Raw genomic sequence first — 20587 nt, 5'->3', positions numbered from 1 at the left:
GCTCCTTTCTGCCCATCTTCTAGAACAGGACCTGCCAGGTCAAGAGTGGCTAAGAGGACATGTGCCCAGAGAGGATAAGTGCATGTGGCATCCCTTCTGTGCTCCAGGCACTGTGCTAGGCCCTCAGGAACACCAGGGGGATAGGACACATTTGGAATCCTCTGGCCTTGAGAGGTGCATGGAATTCTAGACTGTAAATCCTGGAGAAGAGTGGGAGGAATGTTGCCCTCGTGTCAGCTGATCGTAGGAAGACTTGGCACGAGCTCCTTGTCCCCTGGTCCGTGCCGTGTTATCTAAAGCCCAAAAGGACTTACACAGAGAGCAGCTTTAATTGAATAAAATATGTCATTGGCTCCTTCCCTGCTGAGCTCACTTTTCTTCAGCAACTTCCACGGATCCCATTCTCTTTTTTATAGCTGGTAAGAGGCTCTCTTCTCAGGAGGAGATATGAGTCAGGCCTTGTAAAAGCATGGCTCTTCCATTCTTCCTCTGGAGAAAGATAGTTTCCCTATGGTCTGACCTAAGTTAGGCGTGGGGTACTTGGCTCGAGTAGATGACCGTTTCACTGCCAACTTACACTTCCTCAGCTTTGAGGTGAAGTTTTCAAGTAGTCTTTTTACCTAATAGGTTATTTTATTGGTCACATCTAATCTTTATAAAACAAAGCCATACATTTCCATTGAAATGGATGCACTCAGCAAATTATATTTGAACATGCAGCATGGCCTGTCCTGTGGGGTATCTTGATAAGATGCTATGTATTCTCTAGACTCCGTCTGCCATCATGGCCTTCCAAAATTGTCCCAAACCCTGCGATATGTTGCTGAGGACATATATAAGGCCCCTACTAGGCTAATCTTTGACTTTGGCCTGAAATGGTTCTTAAGGGCCAAACAGGGACAGATGGACAAGTGTCCTTCTCCAGTGATCCTGGTCACGTGAGCCCACGAAGCCCCATGGAGCTATGCTCCGTAGCACCCCGTATTCCCCCAGTCCCTGTATGTGTCCTAATTGCCGTCAGTCCTTGCTCACCTCTGTTTCCTCCTTGGACAGTGAGCTCTGTGAGGGCAGGGCCGTGTCTTTGTTCGCTTAGTGGGTGTGTTTCTGGGTAGTTCAGCATAAATCTGGAGTTAGTAGTTCATCAGCAGTCTCGGTGTGCAGCACATGCTGACATTGGAGTTCATGGTGTGGGTCCTAGCTTTCCCTAGTTCCAGCTCTGGGTTCGAAAAGCAAAACCTACAAACACTGGTAATTGTCCGTCTGTTGAACCCTGAGGTAGGTGCTAGGGGTTCAACAATGAGATACAATGCCGGTTGTCACAGCTGAGTGTCACATTACTCTATCTTGGTAAGGCAGAATGCCATTTGACTGAAGGGTGGGGGTTATGTTCTCAGCCTGAGTTCAGATCACTGCTACACCACTTACTAGCTCTTTGACCTTGGGCGGGCAGGTCCGCCAATCCATCTGTGGCTCACTTTTCTCACCTACAAAGATGTGATAATGACAGTAACTATCTCTTAGGGCTGTGGTTAGGATCACGTGAATGAATGTCCATGAAGTGCTAACACACTGCTTTCCCAGTGTAAGTGAATTTAACATGTTTAAAAGATTATTCAGACTTATAAAAAGATAACTGCTTGTTCCTTCAATGCTCTGTTGGAGAGCAGTTGAACTAGCTCACCCAAGGATTATGTATTTCTAGGGTATGGACCTTTGTATATTTATTAGGGACCGGATCCTGTGATATTACACAGCAATGTGTGGATCAAGGTTCAAACAATCCCTGTCCACTGATGGAGAGGACCTCAAAGGTTACAGGCTTATTGGCCCTTAGGATTCCAACCTAACAAATGTAACAAGCTTAGTTGGGCATGTTTCTTGTCTATATGTATCTCTTTTCCTCAAATGCTCTGTGAACTATCCAGCTGCTTTCTTCATTAATGAGTTAAGTCGTTGGCATGTGTTCATTCTATATTTGTATGGGAGGTTATATTTTTAACTTCTTGAAATTATACTTTGAGAAATGTCTATTATGTGGGGAGGTTCTGTTCACTGTTACTCTTTTTACAAAGGCAGATGATTTCATGGAAAGAGCATTGAGCTAATTGTCCAGAAGACCTAGGTGTAAAGCTGAGCTTAACCACTTTTTTAGTTTCCCGGGTCAAGTAATTCAGCCTCAGTGTCTGTATCCATAAATTGGGAAATAGACTCTCCAGGTTCCTGGGTAGTTGTGTAACCTTCCCATGTAGCCTACTGGAGCTGTGCTTCTGGACTGCTGTTGGGCAAAATGATGTAGTTACTCAGACAAAGCCCTCTTCTCCCCTGGGGCTGATCATGGGGCCTCAAAGATGGGCTGCTGTGGGGTTACCTTTCACCCAGTTAGATCTTAGCAGAACGTATCTCCTCATCCTGTCTCCCTCTTCTCTCTACTCCTAAGAGAAATCAGAAAACAAGCATGAGCTGTGTTCATACCTTAAAGCTCCAGTGTGCAAAGCGTGTTCTGTTTTACTACAGGTGATAAAAGTGCTACCACGTCATGACACTTGGCGCTCGGGCTTTACATACTGTAAATGTATCATCTCATTTCATGGTTACCAGACTACATGAGATTCGCATTAACCTATCCGTTTTACAGGAAAAGAAACCGAGGCTCGGCGCCGAGGTGACTTGCCTGTCTACGCTCAGCTAAACAGTCAGCTACAGCCTGGCTTCCACCTGCTGTCTGGCTGCATCCAGAGTATCTTCTCCCATTTGTGGAACACGCAGGCTGCACGAGGTAGCATGGTGAGCATGTGGACGGTGCAAGGTAAGGGAAGACCTTCTCTGGAAGGGCCCCCCTTTTGGACATGGAGGATAAAGATGGAAATCATTCCCGTGGCTGCCGTGGGCAAGGCAGGCGACAACACGATGTCATTCACTCCTCACCTTGGACTGGCGAGGTAGGTGATAACATTTCTGTTGCGTGGATGACAAAACTGGTTCCGGGAGACGGAGGTAACACAGCTACCAGGAGTCCGACTTCTGCCCATGCATTCCATTCCAGCATTTATAGCCCTCCTTCCTCACCCCGGAAGTAGATACAAAAGGATACCTAAAACAGGAAAGGGTAGCAATAGTCAGTATCGTAGGAAAGGTTACGAGCACCTGGATCTGCTTGGTGAACACTGCACGTGTTGCTCGGAAACTGTGCAGTCGACTTAGTAAATGTTTATTACGTCTCTTCTGTTTGCCACATCCTGAGTGAGGGGCTGGGGGAAGAGTGAGGACGTGACCCCTGAACCGGAACTGCCCATGGTCTAGAATGAGGGGCAGATGTGTTAAGAGGCAATGAGAACACAGCAAGGTCAGCGGTAGGCTGGAGGGTGTGATGGGAGCACAGAAGTGCAGCCTTAGTCAGGTGAGGTGGGGGTGCAAGGCAAGGTTTCCTCCCCAGTGCTGCACCCCAAACAACTCGCCTATACCTGCCAACGAGAAAGTGTATTGTCATCATTGGCCCTTTCTCTGATTTTCAGGGCACACCGTTCTGCTTCGGTAAACCTTTTGTGTTGGACTTGAACACGTTGTCCCTAAGTGAGTGGATTTCCTTCTAAATCCTATTTTCTGGGGCAAATTTGAAAATTAGTTTTCACTGCAAACCAGTGGTGTGCCGAAGTGGCTCAAGGGGGTGTTGAGGTGTCAAGGTTAATATGCCTTAGAGTGGAAAGAAAAACTATAGCGGATAATGTGCACATTTGTATCCTATGTACACAAATGACTGCAAGTTAAAAAAAAAAAAAGAATTCTTGCAGGACTGTTCCTTGATCCCTGGTGTACCCCCTAGCTGGGTTGGAGGTTGCTTGGATGTGTAGATTTGAAGGGTCTCTGCAGGCTACCATGTTTATGAAACCTACAAAAAAAATCTTTTAAATTTCTCATCTATCATATCGTAAAAAGTAAAACAGTTGAAAGGACCTGTCTCCTTCCCTTCTCAGAAGGCAGCTGTCGTTACGGTGTGTATCCTGTGTGCCTTTATGCACCCTTTCAGGGCTACTACATGAATACACATGGATGTAAGTATGCATATGTATGTGCTCATACATGCATCTGTACAGGAGTGTGAACACACATCAATTTAGGGTTTTACGTGGGCAGTCGGTAGCATGCTACGGTAAATCTTGACCCTTGCTCTTTTTTCCCATTGAAGAGCACGTTTTGGAGATCATCTGTTCTGTTACGGTAGCTGCAGACATGCCTCACCCATTTTAATGGCTTATGACTATTCCATGGGCATGTTTTAACCGTGTTTTTGGACATTTCAAATGTTCTTGGTTTTTGGCTACTACAGAAGACGCGGCAAGGAGTAAAGCTGTATCCCCACGTTTGTCCACGTTCGCGTGTATCTTTTGGATAAATTATTAAAAGTGGGATTATCAAATGAAAGGCTCATTTGTAGATTGGGCTAGATAGACACTGCCCAGTTGCTCTCCAAAAAGGTGGCAAGGTGATGTAAGTTCCTATCAGCAAGGTGGGAAGGTGTCGGTTTCCTCCTATGTTGTTGAGTTTTGATCAGCTTTTAGGACATTCTGTTATGATGGAAATGTGGGTGTTTTGTCTGAAAAGTTAGGTACAGGTTAGATTCAGGAGGCTGTGACCGGATGGACATGAAAAATCATCTGATCAGGGTGAGGCAGTTGAAGTTCCATGTTTCAGGACTGGAGACCTGCTTCTTTTGGCTTCCAGATATATGCATTCGCCTTTTTAATGTCCCTGCAATCCCAGGATGCAGTTTGACCTGTTTTTAACTTTTTCCATTTGTTAATGACAGCTGGATACCTCAAGCCGGTGTTTCCTGGAGGGATCTGGCTCCATTCTCCCCAATTAGTCTTTGTTTCTTCAAAGATTATCTCCACTTTCTGTACTAGGCCTGGCCACTTCATGTGGTGGCTCTCTCCTTGTCCACACACCTTTCCTTGTGGGTCTTGAATGGGTGACCTTATCACTCCAGGAGGCAAACACACACCGTACTGATCTGCCATGCTCAATATCCTTTTCCTGAAATGTTAGGGGGATTTATGTTATTGCTCTGGGAAGCAGTGATCCAGGGAGGAATTAGTGTTCTGAGAGGACTCTGGTCTTGTTAAAATGGCAACAGGAGAATGCGTGCACTTACTTGCCCAAAGCCATCGGCCATGGTCTAATCCAGTCCTTCTACTTTATTCCCCTCCTCAACTCATTTGGTTGTTTGAATCTTGTCTGCATCTGTGCTTTTGAGGTGCCAGGGTCTGGTCAGGGACGCCAGGGTATAGGGCATTACCAGCCCTTGCCTCAGGGACTCTCAGTGGGCCAAGGAAAAGCCACACACAAGATGTTCTTTGATCTGGGCTTCCATGCTGTTGGCAGTGTTGGAGGTGGTCAGGATGGGGCCCTCTTGATCAGAGCTTTTCCTCCTGGGGGTTCCTGAAAGGCACATCAAAAGTATATCAGTCAGAATTACATGTGAGCTAAATCGATTTCCAGTAACTGTCATAACCCAAATGCTTTCCTTTATTGGTAAGCTTTTTGCTCTGCTTGGTGGGGTGCCCTTAACTGGTTATAGTCAACCTGAAATTAGGGCGGTGGAGGTGGTGTGGTGAGTGAGAAAGCTGATGGAATTGGGCCTGAGAGGAGTGGTGTGGTTGTCTTAGTTCTGCCACCTGCTAACGTGAGTTTGGACACCTGGATTCATCTATTAGGGTCTAGCTTTATTCTTCTATTCTCTGCAGTGATAGCTGTTTATCTTAATCCGTAAGATTACAAGAGGGAAAAAGTGAGTTACTGCTTGCTAGTTTTGAGCTGGAAAGGTTTATTCTTCCTTGGCAGTGTGTACTAGGTAATTTACTTACGCCATGTTATTGAGTTCTTAACCCATCTCTGAGAAAAACACTGTGACCCCTGTTTTACCTCAGAGAGGTAAAGAAATGAAATCAAGGTCCTACAGCTGGTAGATGATAGTCAGGTTGTAAATTGTGACAAGAGACTGGTTGTGAGAGTCTGTGCTTAAATTTGAGAACACGCTCAAGAACTGAACCCCTTAGCTGTCTCTAACCCAGTGGCTCTCCATTGGAGATGACTGTGCCCTTCAGGGGACATGTGACAACGTCCAGAGGCATTTTTGGTTGTTGAAACTGGGGAAGTGGGTGCCATCTGGGGAATGGCTTCCAGTGGGTAGAGGTCAGAGATGCTGCTAAACAATTGGTGATACACAGAAAAGCCCCCTCACAACAAAGAATTAGCCATTCCAAACTACCAGTAGCACTGAGGTTAGAAGCCCTGGTGTAACCCATGAACTTCTAGCATTTTCTATAGGGAAGGTAGGCAATTTTTCCTGACCTATTTGTTTTTCTTTATATAATACTTGTCATCCTCAAATCTGTGTCATTTATTATGTTTGTGTTGGTCTCCGTTTACCAGAAGAACAGCTTGCCAAAGAAGTCTTGGTGTTTTCACTACTTTCCAAGCGCTTAGAACCTATGCATCGTAGCTGCACAGTAAATATATGTTGAATAACCAGTTGCATAGAAGATTGAGTTCATGGGAGCAACGTGGAGATCTCCTAAGGCAGAAGAAGATGGCTGTAGATTTGGATTTTAGGATGAGATGGTGGTGGTCAGGCTACGTTCCTTTTGGGGCCTGTCACTCAGGGCTGGACCAGAGACCTAGTTCTGCAGCTCAGAAGGTCTTTGTGTGGCTTTCTGAATTGAGAGGTGCTGCATCTCAACATGGTCTGTCCTCGTGCTACCATGCATGGCCATGGCGCCCCTGTGTCTCATTTCCTGGGCCTGTGCATGCATGTGGTGCTTATGGATGTGGTGGCAATTAAACAAACGCACCTGAACTATGCGGAGATAAAGAAGCAAACTGCTGTTGTATGACGTTTGCCTTTGCACGTGAATTGTATCCTTGATCACAATATTTGCTGCCCTTCTGGTGGGATGATTATATATCCCTGTCACATTGATAGGTGATTTACTTTTGGTTAACAAAATGTAAGCAGAAACAAACGGTCATTGGTAGGCACATGTGACACATGTTACTTCTGCACAGAAGTGTTGAGAGTCCTTGCATAATTCACACTTTTCCCCCTGTGCTGTGAAACCAGCAATGTCTTACACAGTCACTGCTTTGTTACCCTCAGTCTCCAAACAAAAGGACCTAGAACAAAAGTAGTGCTAACTATTGAAAGACAAGTAGCATGAGTGAAAAATAAATGTGAGCCACTGAGATTTGGGGGTTTGTCACCTGAGTACAACCTCTGTATCACAACCGATGCAACCCCTTTACATGTGTGAGAGATGAAAAACGTAAGAAACCTTTCCTAGCGTGGATAAGTGTTCACAAAAGTCATCTAGTTCTTTATGCCTTTCCATGAGAGGATAGCAACTGGAAGAGAAGAACAGTTGAAAGTTCAGAATATTCTTTTGTAACGTTTATGTTGATTGTTTGCAAGTAGGACACAATGAGGGAGAAAGTCTGTTCTGGGGATGGACCAGAAGCAGAACGCAGTTTACTCCTCTGTGCTGTTGCATATGATACGCTAATGAGTGTCCCCAAAGGAGGAGGCCATCTTGAAACCGGAGTGTTGGCATAATTTGTGAAACGTTTCACCGCTGTGGGTGCTTGTCTGCCACTCTTTCTCCATCCATACATTTAGGTTCTTCTGAGGTCCAAATTAGCCCGATGAAATTTTGAGAGGAAAAATACACGAGATGAGACATTTGCTTACAAAAAAGGATCTGCGCGGGGAGAGAGATGAACCATTTCAGAAGAGCCCACTCCCTTAGAGAACACAATAGTTCATTGTATAGCTAGCTACCTATTGTCTTTCAGACCAGGACCCCTAAATCTATACCACTGGCTCTGACTCTTCTTTTTGGATCTGCTGAATGTATTTCTGGTCCCTTGAATATTTTTTTGGAGGTCCTGATACCACCCTGAACTTGACATCACATGACTCTGAACTGGTTGTTTTCCTTTGCAAATGCCCTATTTATGGCCATGATGTCATTATTCCTTCAGTTTCCTGGGGCTTGAAATTTAGAATCCTGTAGGCAAGAAAAGGCACTCCTGAGAGAACAAAGGCAGGGAGAGAGGGGCCTCACGGAAGTCTTAAGGAATCACGAGCTTCTGGGCATAGATTGATGGTATGAGCTTAATGGAAGATTTAACGATGAATCAGTGGCTTGGGGTCAGATCGTGGTAAGCAGGGCTGAGAGGTAAGGACTGAATTCTGTGACCGAAAGGAAGCCGTAGACCTTATGGGACATTGGCCAGGTAGGATTGCTTTCATTTTAGAGGTTGATGGCACTGGTGTGGAGGATGGAGGGGAGGAGAGGAGAAATCAGAGGTGGAGAGATCTGGTAGGTGGCCACCTGAATAATTCTGCTGAGAGATGCTCAGAACCTGAACAAGGGCAGAAGCAATGTGGACAGAAGGGGAATGTTAGTCTTGACCTTCGCCGGGGGCTGGGGCGGGGGGAGCTGGATGTCTTTCCCTCGCCCTCGGCACATAATAAAATGCCTTTGCCACACCAGCTATAGGGAATTGAGGCTGAGAGAGCTCTCTGAAGTCCCCCAAGACTCCAAAATGAGGGCGGCCAAGTGGGAATTGATGGCCTGAACCAGAAACTCCCTTCAGAGCTGCAGAGCAAGGGTCAATTAGGCAGAGCTGTGGGCCCCAGCATAGTGAGAGACCCCCTGCCTTCTCTCCCCACCTCTTGCTGATTTCTTAATTCTCTCTGGTCTTGTTCCACTATGCTGGCCCACAGAACCAGCCGCCCCTAGCACCCCTCCTCTTCTATTAAAGGCAAGAAAATTGTTTTAATACTGTTTGCAACCCATGCAGAAAAAATATTTCCCAGCAGGTGTTTCTGAGTACTAAGCAGGTTTTGCTGCTGTCCCCTCCACACATCACTTTAACAGCCACTCTGGCAACTTGCTTAGTCCACGAATTCTCCTCTCCCTTGCTGCCTGCATTAAACTAAGAGGAGAAAATAAAGATCATTAAGGGCCCCTTCCCTTGATTTTTATTTTTTTTAAAGGGCATGATGCAATCTGGAGAAAAGGGAATAAGTTGAAGTTCTGGTATAACTGATAGGCAAATGGATACCTCCCTTCTTAGAATTGTTCATGTCCAGGCTCCTTAGACAAGTCCACCCGGCAGCCTGGGAGGAAGTCGAAGGGTGGAGATCACTAATATTCTATCTTACCTGAAGCTGTGAAGACTCCTAGCAAAATGGCTGGGATTTGCAGGGGTCCCTGCATTATTACTGATGTAAACGCCTCTTATACTGTCTGTCCCATTAGTACCCACACAGACTCCCGCAAACTCCGGTGTTAAATGTCACAGGAGTTAAGCTTTTCTGTTTCGAAGAGCTGGAGACTCCTAGAAACCCAGCTCAGGAAAGGAGACATGTGGCCATAAAGGAAAGGGATTTCCCAGGAATGCAATCCAAGGAACCTTGGTATGATCTGGCTTCTTGGAGACCGGAACCAGGTTTGGGACTGCTGAGAAGCTGGGGGTGGTGGGCACGAAGGGATGGGCGCTCTCTGGTGGCGCTTCTCTGACTCAGCTCTGTTCTGCGTCGCTGCTGCTTTGAGCGTATCTCCTGCCTTTACTATTTGTGTTCCAAACCTGCTACACTTTCTCTCCACCTCCGTTCATCTCATGGTTTCTGCCTGCTCTTTTTTTTTTTCTCCTAATGGTTTTATCATCCTCCCTTTGCAGCCTGTTCCAAATTCCTGAGACTGGCCAGAAGGTTTCATTCTGCTGAGAGTTCAGGGCCATCAGCCAGCTCGTGAATTGGCTGTCTTGGGACATAGGGGTCACCCTGCTCCAACCCAAGTCACTGGAAGATGGTGATGGGGGGAGTAAATGGGGTATGTGGCTGCCCCATCACTAAGGACTGTGGGTGGGGCAGTTTTCTTTAGACGGGGTTGTGGGCATAAGAAACACCATGCCCAATAAGAAAAGGCTCATCCTGTGATGGTTAATTTTCTGTTCAACTTGACCGAGCCCAGGTAGCTGGTAAGATGACCGTTCTGGGTGTGCCTGTGAGGGTGTCCCTCAACTAGATGACCATTTGCATGAGACTGAGAAAAGCAGGTGCTGCTCACCCATGTGGACGGGCAGTATCCAGTCCATTGAGGGGCTGAATAGAGCAAAAAGAAGCAGAAAGGCAATTGGTCTCTCTCACTTGAGTTGAGATCTCCATCTTTTGCCTCCCGACCTCAGTGCTCCTGGTTCTCAGTCCTTCCCACGTAGGCTAGCACTCACTTGCGCCACTGGCCTGTTGTTCTCAGGCCTTCAGACTTGTACTGAATGACATCACTGGCCTTCTTGGTCTTCCAGCTTGCAGCCTGGAAATCATGGCACTTCTCAGCCTCCCTAACTGCATGAGCCAGTTCCTATAATTGCCTTAGCTAGACATCATCTGTCTCCATCTGGATATCCCACTGGGTCCATTTCTCTAGAGAAGATGACTGTACCCCCTTAGGGGTTAATTAGAAAACACACAATGGCAAAATCTAAGTCGCATTCACTGTTCACACTCAAGCTGTTGACATGACCTTTTGCTATGGTTGTAAGAAGCTTTGAAATTTACGGGGCAGGGGCCATCATCCCTTCTATAGAGACCCAGAACCTGATTTAGGGAAGTTGCCCAAAGTCCTCTAAGTAGGTCTTGAATGTGAGGTCATCTTTGCAGTATGCCAACTGTATCATCAATATGGTATGGGAAGATCTTACCCTTAGCTAGGCTAAGACTAGGAAGTTACCTTTCAGGGAGAAATTTTGAACTGACCATGGCTTCACCCACAGTCCTAGCTCTGCTGCTCTGTAGCTATTTGAAATCTGCCTTGAGTTCAGAGATATCTTTGCATTCAGATGTTTTCCCTCCCATACAAAATACACTAATATTTGGTACTTGGGAGAAACAATTGAATGCTTTCACCCATTCTGAATGCTTTGTGTATTAAAGATCTCTGATCCATAGTTCCTAGGGCTTTCCAGAAAAACAGAATTCTTGGAAGGCCAAGGAGACATTAACTCCTCCAGTGGCAGAGATTGGTAGAATTGTAGCTAGCTTTCTCTGAGTCTGGGCTCGGACTGCCCTGAGTAAGCTGAATGAGTCAGTAACCGGTGCTGAAAGGAAGCTGAAATGCTGTAGATGGAAGCTGAGGGATGCTCTGCTCAGCACGGCCTTGACTTTTGGGCACAGGAACTGCTGGAAGGCTCTTCTGCCAAGTGTCTCCATGCTCTGCTCTCACTTGGACCAGCTGAGCTGTCGGGAGAGTCGAGCCCCAGAGCTCCTGTGGTTGACTCCCGCTACCCAGGCTGCCCCCCTGGTGTCAGATAAGTGCATCACCCGTGGATGAGCCTTTTGCTGGAAGCCTGAGTGTTCCATAGATAAGCAAGCAGGAGACAAGCACTGGGGCAGGCTGCTAGGGATGGGACTGTGATTAGAGGAGGAGAGAGTCAGACAAGATCCAGTCAAAGCCTCAAGGGTCGCTAACCTCTGCCTTTTCCCTTTTTCCTGCTGTAGGTCCCCAAGTATCCCCAAGGATCTAGACCCCTATCTTGCTCTAGGACACAGACACTCACACAAAACCTGGGGGAGCCGGTGCTTTCTTTGTCTCACGCATGTGTGTTTGACCTATTCTGTGTATTAGCTCTGGGCTCTTCCTTTCAGCCGCAGCAGTGAATTCCGTTCTCCCCAAATTGTAAAATAATCCTGAACTCACAGGTGATCGTAGAGACCGAATGAGATAGGACATGTGATGTTCTTCGCATGGTACCAACTGTTGACATAGAGGCTCCAGAAATAGAAAAAAGCAAAAACAATGAATGAACAAATAAAAGGCCAAACCAGAGCTGTAAACACAGAACAAACTGAGGGCTGCCAGAAGGATGGGGATGGGGGGGGGTAGGCAAAACGGGTGAAGGGAGTGGGAGATAGAGGCTTTCAGTTACAGAATAAATAAGTCGCGGGAAGTAAAGGCACAGTGTAGGGAGTACCTTCAGTGAGACTGTAATAGGGTTGCAGGGTGAGGGATTGTAGCTTCGCTGTTGAGCGTACCATAGCGTCCGGAGAAGCCGCTACAGTGTTTTGTAGAGCTGCAACTAATGTAACAGTGTGTGCTGGCTGTACGCAGGTAAGAGAGGCTCCACAAACAGTAGCTATTGACAGAAGCTAAAGAGGGATGAGAACTGAGGAGGAAAAGGGGGGGCATTAGGAAAAGGGTGGGAGAAAATGAATAGGATTTCCATCAGGTGGCGAGCCCACTGGGCCAGGTGGTGCTTAGCTTGCCAGTGGGGTAGGAGGGGGCCTGGCCTTCCCTAGTGGTGGGAGACCTTCGGTGTGTATAAACCTCAGCGGTCCACCCTGACACCCAGGCCGCCTGGAAAGAGCAGGGGCCCTTGTTGGCAGAATTGTACCTGGAGATGTTAGCAGAATTTTCAGTGTTGAGAATACAAGTTCTTAGGATGCTGTAGGAGTGATTTGATTAAAAATTACTGAAAGGATTCATTCTGAAAGAATGCTTCATTGGATGCTGAGCTCGAGAGCGAGATCCCCAGGTTGCAGGTGCCGGGATGCGGCCTAGAGCCTCAGAAGTGCTCTTGGCATTTATCAAAATGCAGATACCTGGTACCCACCCCAGACGACAGGGTCAGAAGCTCTGGGGGTGGGAGCCTGGAAGTCTACCTTCTCATCAGGTTCCCATGTGATGTCACATACACTGACATTGGGGTACCACAGTCTGAACAGGTCCAGGATATTAAGAAACTGCCAGATCAATCAGATAGCATCGTTTTGCTGAAAGTGGTCAACTGCGGCTCTGGTAACAGAGTTTAATCCCTTGAAAGGGGAGAAAAGTGAAGTCAGAAAAGGGAAAAGAGCTTAATAAGGATTAAAAACAGAAAGGTTACAGGGAGCAAGATTTTGGCTCAGCATGCAAGAAATTCTTAATAACGAGAGTTGTCCTCGGGTAGGATATTTTGGAAAGTAGTTATTTCCCCATCCCTGGAGTGCTTTGAGGAAATCTGTCAGATTCTGCCTGATTTCCTAGCTGTGCCATTTGTGGTCTCCCCACACTTACAGCCACTTGGCTACTGAGGGCAGGCTTCACCCCTCATCAGACCCTGGACCAGTAGTTCTCAAAGAGTGGTTCCAAGACTAGCAGCTTCAGCCTCACCCAGAAACTTGTTAGAAATGCAGATTCTTGGGCCCCTGAGTCCCGATTGATTTACTTGTTCTCTAGATGGGGCCTAGGCATCCGGATTTTTAAAAGCAGTTGAATGGATCTCCTAATACTCGGCCGGGGTTGAGCACCACTGTTGTAGGGCAGTTGTTTTCAAAACTGGATGTATATCAGAATGTTACCTGGAGAGCCTGTTAAAACACAGAGCTCTGGACTCCACTCCAGGTTTTCAGGTTCACTCTGCCTGGGATAGGCTGGATTCCCAGGTGATCCTCACAGGCAACTGGTACTAATCCTTTTGGATGGCTTTTTCTCTGGTCATAGGTAGCGTTCTACATATTCGCTGTTCAGTCCTCTGCTGAGTGCTTGAAGGAGGCTTGGTACAGAAGTCCAGGCTCTCTGCCTGGGTGGCTCTCGGCTCTCTAGTTCTGCTGCCTTGGTCTGTCCAGACTCTGCTCTATCTCAACTCAGTCCATCGGGCTCTGCATGGGTGCCCCTCTGTGAGCCCCTGCCTGGAAAAGTCTTAAGACAGTCAGCTCAGGAAACACAGGGCTGGCCTCACATGGTCTTGCATCTCTCGGGGCTCACCCTTTCATGGCATGATGTTCAGTATCTTCAAGACTGTTGTTTCCTAGACATTTGTTTCACGTAGGAGGGTAAATCCATTCTGTCTCTTCATCTTGGGCAGAAGCAGAATTCTGATTTCCTTAAAATGCAAACAAAAGCAAGAAGACTGCTCCTGGCTGTGGAGGGAGAGTGAACTGGAGGCAGGGAGGAAGCAAAGAAGCTTGGAGACTAGAGATGAGTTGGGGACCTGTGGTCCTCCAGGTGGACGAATCAGCCATGACCCGGGCTGCAGGAACAGCGGACGAGGTAGACAGGAGAGCTGTTTCGCTTTGAAGGTATTGCTGATGTGGGGTGCTGAGTTCTTGTCTTCGTAATCCTGCCGATCTCCCCTGTTGGCTATTGGTAGATGAAAGTGACGGTCTACTATTGGATTACAAACTTGATGGGGCAGAAGCACTTCTCCCTGGCTCATATTTTGAGAATCTGGCTTACAGCTTGGATGCTCCCACAAAGTCGGCATCTGGGAGCACTTGCTGCAGGTACATACACTTCCTTACAGTTGTCTTCCTTGAATCCGATTGGCCTCTTTTCCGTTGCTTGCTCACAGATTCTCCATTTTATTAGCCATTTCTGTCTATTCCACTTGGTTAAAACCCAGCAGCACTGACATTGCCTGGGAATTTGTTAAAAATTCAGAATCTCTGCTCGCACCCTGGACCTGCTGAATTAGACAGTGTGTCTGAAAGAGACACGGGTCTAATTATTGTTCCCCCAAGAGTCCATAATATTTGGCTTCTGTCCTATGCAGCAAGGACTAAAGGGCCTAAAGAGAAGGCTTACCCAGGTAATTAATATTATTTTTTTACACATACGTGTTTGACCTAGACCACTTCTAATGTCTGCGGATACCAAAACTATCTAGGCTAGAATTCCATCCTGGTTCCTGCTCCTTACCTGAATATTCTCTGTGCCCTCCCTGCCCAGTGAGTGGTTCCAGTTTCAGGTCATTATCTTTGTAAATGGGTCCGTCTGTCTTTCTGCGTGTCTGTCTCTTTCTCTCTCTCCAGCTGGCATTTTAAGGTTTCTCTTACTGTCCGAAGACCACAAGGCTGTCCCAAGCCCCAGAAATAACAAAAATGGGAACAAAGAAGGAAATCCAGGAAGAGGCAAGCAAGGGACAATATTCTGTGGCATACAGAGAAGGTGGACGTCACAACCAATTAGAAGCAACAGGGTTCAAAAATGAGGCACCAACCTGAAAGGGCTCTGTGCTCAGGGATTTGAAGATAAATGACTTTTTCACAATGGGTAATTAACTCACAGAGTGGGTTCCCGGAGGCAGCCAGGAAAGCTGATGGACACTGACATAGCCTGGGGATTGCTTTCACAGCGCTTTGGCTGTTTGGCTCGGGAATACAGAGGGAAGCTGCAGTAGAAGTCATGGGAGAGGACGAGTGCCTGGCAGGTGGCTGAAGGAGCTTGCGAATGGGGGGCTCTGCGCCAGGAAGTCCCTGCCCTGCGTGCCCCTTCAGCGATCTGAAGTGCTCAGTTAGGGGGACCTCCTTCCACCCTTCCATCTGTATTCATGTACTGTGGCTAATAAAAAAAAAGTGCTTTTACAAGTCAGTTTTATTTGATGCCATGACTCGGACATACGCAGTCATGGTAATATTCTTACCGAAACGTTGTCCCTCTGTTTTACTTTTTTAGTTTAAAAGATGAAGAAGTTGGGGCACAGGGAATGAAATGAATTGCCTCAGGGGTCACAGCAGTAAGTCAGGACTAGAATTTGGGAATTGGGACCTTCAGTCGTATTTTCTCTGTACTGTGTTGTATGCTTCTCTGTTGCTCTCTGCAGTAAGCAGTAAAAGTCATGAGAAATAATTCATTTTTCTTTTCTTCTTCTCCTCCTCCCTCTTTCTCTTCCCCTCTCCCTCCCCCTTTTTACTGGGTGGGATTCTGTGACCTGCATTTCTTTCTAACTTGAACATTCTACATGAAGGGGAGAATGTTAAGGACCCAAACTATAAGTTGGAGTAGCGTTCTGCTATTGGTCATGTGCTGGGCTCCGTGTTACCTGTTCTAGATACTTGGTCATTTGATGCTCACGACGATGTGATGAGGTAGGTGGTATTGTTTTCTCCATTGTACAAATAAGTAGGTTGAGGCAGGGAGAATTATTTGCCCAAATGTATAGATTTTTTTTCCGTTTTGGATGCTTTTAAAATATTTTTAAAATTTTTATTTTTTTAAATTGACGTATAATGTATTATTTATTTCAGGGGACCAAAGGTATAGATTTAAGCCCAAGTCCCCTTGACTCCAGAGTCTGAGCTCTTATTTCTTAAACCTGCTCTGCCCAAAGCGTGGTCATAGGATCTGCTGAGGTCTCTAAACTGTTAGCCGTTCTTGATGACCCAAAAAGCTTGTCTTACCATGCAAATCAAGTATATCATTCCGCCAGATGTTTAGGTCAGATAACATTTTTTGTTTTGGCGGGGGTGCAAAGCCTTTTTGGTGAAGGAAGCAGTGCCTTGATCTACATCCAGCCCAAACATCTCTTTGCAGATGGGTAACAAACATCTTGGAGACTGGCATTCAGAATAGCATTTCCCTCAATTTTCCTGCTCATAGGGTTTCAGAAGCAATTATATTAGAGATTTCACCCTTCCTTCTCTTATTTTGCACTGGCTAGTTTCCACATTGATCTGAGAGGAGAATGCTAAGCTATGGGCCTCAAGCTAACTGAAGCTTGATTGGACTGATCCACATTCCCATTCAATAAATCTCTTCTTGAGCGCCTTTATGTCAGCACCGCAACCCTGCCTGAATCCGTTGAACACCTCTGCATGGTTTTCATTTCTATATACTAAGATCCAATGAACTGAATTGTATCTGAGGTTCTAGAGATCATGAAAGAATGAAGGAGCTCCATCTCTATTCATTTGGAACATTTCCACAGTGAACTTGGTGAGTGCACAGGACATTTCGTGGATTTACTCACTGGAGGATATAGGAATGCAGTTGGGTTATACTGGGTTTAGTACCTGGTGGGCAGGTTACCGCATCCGTATTGGATTGGCTCCTTAATAGGTCCTTTTGTGAATGATGGTGATTAGCACATGTCCTTGGCCCTGTTTACAAAGTGGCTTTACATATTCCTTAGGAGGCAGATGGGGAAGGTAAAAAGAAACATTTCTATAGATGATTGTTTTTATTGTAGAGTCAATAACTTTCAACCCAGATATGAATGAAGTTAATAAACCAAAATTACTGCTTGGAAAACCAAGGTGGAGTTCGTACCAGACCACAAGGTGACATTATAATCTATATTAAATCTAAGGCTTATTCTCTCAATTTTTTTTTTTTGAGTTGAACAATGTCCTTTATTTTTATTTATTTTTTTTTTTTAAAGATTTTATTTATTTATTTGACAGAGATAGAGACAGCCAGCGAGNTTGAGTTGAACAATGTCCTTTAGATTAAGTATGTTACATACAGTTGGAACCAGGACTGCCATCTCTTTCTTGCAGTCTTATCCNGAGTTGAACAATGTCCTTTATTTTTATTTATTTTTTTTTTTTAAAGATTTTATTTATTTATTTGACAGAGATAGAGACAGCCAGCGAGAGAGAGAACACAAGCAGGGGGAGTGGGAGAGGAAGAAGCAGGCTCACAGCAGAGGAGCCTGATGTGGGGCTCGATCCCATAATGCCGGAATCACGCCCTGAGCCGAAGGCAGACGCTCAACCGCTGTGCCACCCAGGCGCCCCAAATGTCCTTTAGATTAAGTATGTTACATACAGTTGGAACCAGGACTGCCATCTCTTTCTTGCAGTCTTATCCCTTTCTGGTTTTGGTTTTAAGTTCCGTGCTTTAGGCAGTTCCTAAAACAATACCTTTCCTGGAGAAACCCCAGGGCTCTATTTCAAGGAAAGGCTGGTCCCCTTCCCTTGCAAACTGTGCAAGATCATAACCGTCTGTAAAGTTGCTCAATTGGAAAACAAAGGAACTGAGCCAGTGGAAATCACTGGCTAATTAAATTCATGGAGACATAAATAACACCCCAAGTTGATACAGGGTATAAATCTAGCAGTGTGACTTGGGTGTTGGAGTTTTCAGCATTTTTCTCTCCAGCTAAGGAGAGTCAGGCTGTGTTGAACACATCCTAACATTCTACTTCTTGTCTGTCTTCTCAGCGCATGTTCTCAAATCAGTGCCATTAAATAGCTATTTTTTAAAAAAATTTTTGTTCACTTTCTCAACCAGCCTTCATGAAAGCAGAGGCCACCTATGTTCGGTCCCTGCGGGTTCTCCAGCCCTGGGCTCTCTAGCTGCTGTCCCAGAGTGGTGCTCACTCACTGATGTTCCTCTGTCGTGTTCATGAGGGAAGGGACACACCGACTCCAGTCAGGACGAGAATAGGAAAGGGAGTGGGGCAGGTGTTGCCGTGTGTGAAAATCCACTTGCCTTCTTGCTGGCTTTAAAGGAAAAGCTGAACAAAGCAGACTCTTGTCTCCTCCCTTTCACACGTGACATGGAATTCTCTGTAGCCTTTGTCAGTATTACTTTCCTAGTTCAATGGACAGCATTTGGCTCTGAAAGTAAATATGCACTTTTATTCAGAGGATTACCTACACCCTCATTTTGTGCTGCGTGTTGCCTTCAAAATTTTTGTCAGTACTTGCTTTTCCATTATCGACTACCTCCACTGTGATGGATGTGTGACCAGTATCTTGCAACATGAATTTTCCTACACTTTCAGTGGCACCTGACCAAAAAAAAAAGGGGGGGGGCAACAGGAAGGTCTCCATTTGCTCTAATGAGCTATTTTCAGCCAATAGATCATTATCTTTGGGTGGGGGAAATAACAGTTTTGTGATTGAGGAAAGATTTCCCTATTCCATTGACACTGGAAGCTTGGACATTTGGTGACTGTGAGGCTAGCTGTGCTATGGCCAAATGTCATGATTATGGCTGGGGGCCTTCTCTCTCTCTTGTCTTAGTCTTCTCATACCTTCTCTTTCTTCTTGCTTGCTCCCAGAACACTGTTCTTGGTGGACTCTAAGACCCTGCCTCTGGCCTCCTTCTGACTTTTAATTTTTTTTTTTTAAAGATTTTATTGATTTATTTGACAGAGATAGAGACAGTCAGCGAGAGAGGGAACACAAGCAGGGGGAGTGGGAGAGGAAGAAGCAGGCTCCCAGCAGAGGAGCCCGACGTGGGGCTCGATCCCGGAATGCCGGGATCACACCCTGAGCCGAAGGCAGACGCTCAACCGCTGTGCCACCCAGGCGCCCCTGACTTTTAATTTTTATTCTCATTTTATAATTAGAGACCCTGAACTCTGGCCCTTTCCATAACAGGGCTTAGGGAACATAGTGGGCCAGATGGGNACCCTGAGCCGAAGGCAGACGCTCAACCGCTGTGCCACCCAGGCGCCCCTGACTTTTAATTTTTATTCTCCTTTTATAATTAGAGACCCTGAACTCTGGCCCTTTCCATAACAGGGCTTAGGGAACATAGTGGGCCAGATGGGATGAACTGGGGACAAGAGGGGCTATGGAATCAGAGGTTTAAGGCATGAGTAGTTGGCATGGGGGGTGTCCTTGTGTGGCTAGGAGGAAGAGATTGGGGGAGTTGGACATTTGGTTTCTGAGAGGTACTGATGACTCACTTCCAGGGAATGGGATAAAATAATGGAAATGCAGACTTGGGAAGAACTTGATTTTGGGTAAGGAACCAAAGCTGAGACTGAGATGAAACAAGGGTGGGGAGAATAATCAGGAGCTGAGATCATAACCATCTGTAAAGTTGCTCAATTGGAAAACAATTGAGGATATTGAAACTGGGATATAAGGAACAGTTTTGTTATGAAGGAACTGAGAAAAAGCTGGAATAACTGAGCCAATGAAGCTCAGACTGGGACCAACAGCTGACTTGATTCTTAACTGGGGTACATAGGTCTCAGAACTTCCACCATATTCCTATCTGTGAGTCGACTTTCCTTCTTGAGGCTGTCTCTGGCTGAATGATGTGCACAAAGTCTGGACCATCTTGAGCTGAGACTTCAGACAAGTTCTGGATTTCAACTCTGGTGTATTTACTGTTTTATAAGAGTCCACCTAGATGTGGCCAGCTTTTGGGGTTAATAAAAACAATGTTCAAAAGCAATAATACTTAACATTTATTGCACACATTCTAGAATCCAGGCCATCCACACGTTGTCTCATTGATCTTAACAAAAATTCCTATTATAAACCAGTAACCCCATTTTGCAAAGGAGAAAATGGGATTTAAGAGCATAAAGTTGGTGCTCTCCACCATTCTGCTTAGAATATGCAATTGAGCAATGTGCCAGCCAGCACTATGCCCTGTGGATAAACCAAAGTAAGTTAAAGCATGGATTTGTGGCACTGGTGGAATCACTGAGAAGTCAGACCTTGTGTTTATGAACTGATTATCAACATGATGCAAGATATGATGTAATGAAGTTCTAAACCGAATGCAATTAGTGCTAAAATGGCTAGTGTAGACCTAGTAGTTCTCAAAGTGTGGTCCCCAGACCAGCAATATCAGCATCACCTGGGAATCTGTTAGACATGCACATTCTTAGACCCCATCTCAGACCTTGAAACTCAGAACACCTCAAACTCAGTCTGGGGCTCAGGGCTGTGATTCAACAAGTTTTTTAGGTGATTCTGGATACACACTAAAATGTGGGAAGTACTGTTAGATCATAGGTGTTAAGGGCAGTGTATTAGTTTTCCAGAGCTGCTGGTAAAAAATTTCTGCAAACCGGATGG

The 20587-nt window shown here is 45.8% G+C and overlaps 1 pseudogene; it reads right to left on the bottom strand.

The window, feature by feature from the left end:
• The window catches only part of LOC109489298, a 193261-nt pseudogene extending 188091 nt beyond the window's left edge, over positions 1–5170 (bottom strand).
• Positions 5171–20587: the final 15417 nt, after the last annotated feature.

Source organism: Ailuropoda melanoleuca, chromosome 3, assembly GCF_002007445.2.
Source record: "Ailuropoda melanoleuca isolate Jingjing chromosome 3, ASM200744v2, whole genome shotgun sequence".
Taxonomy (NCBI): domain Eukaryota; kingdom Metazoa; phylum Chordata; class Mammalia; order Carnivora; family Ursidae; genus Ailuropoda; species Ailuropoda melanoleuca.
Note: the sequence above shows the minus strand (reverse complement) of the source record. Positions and strands in the feature narration are given on the sequence as shown.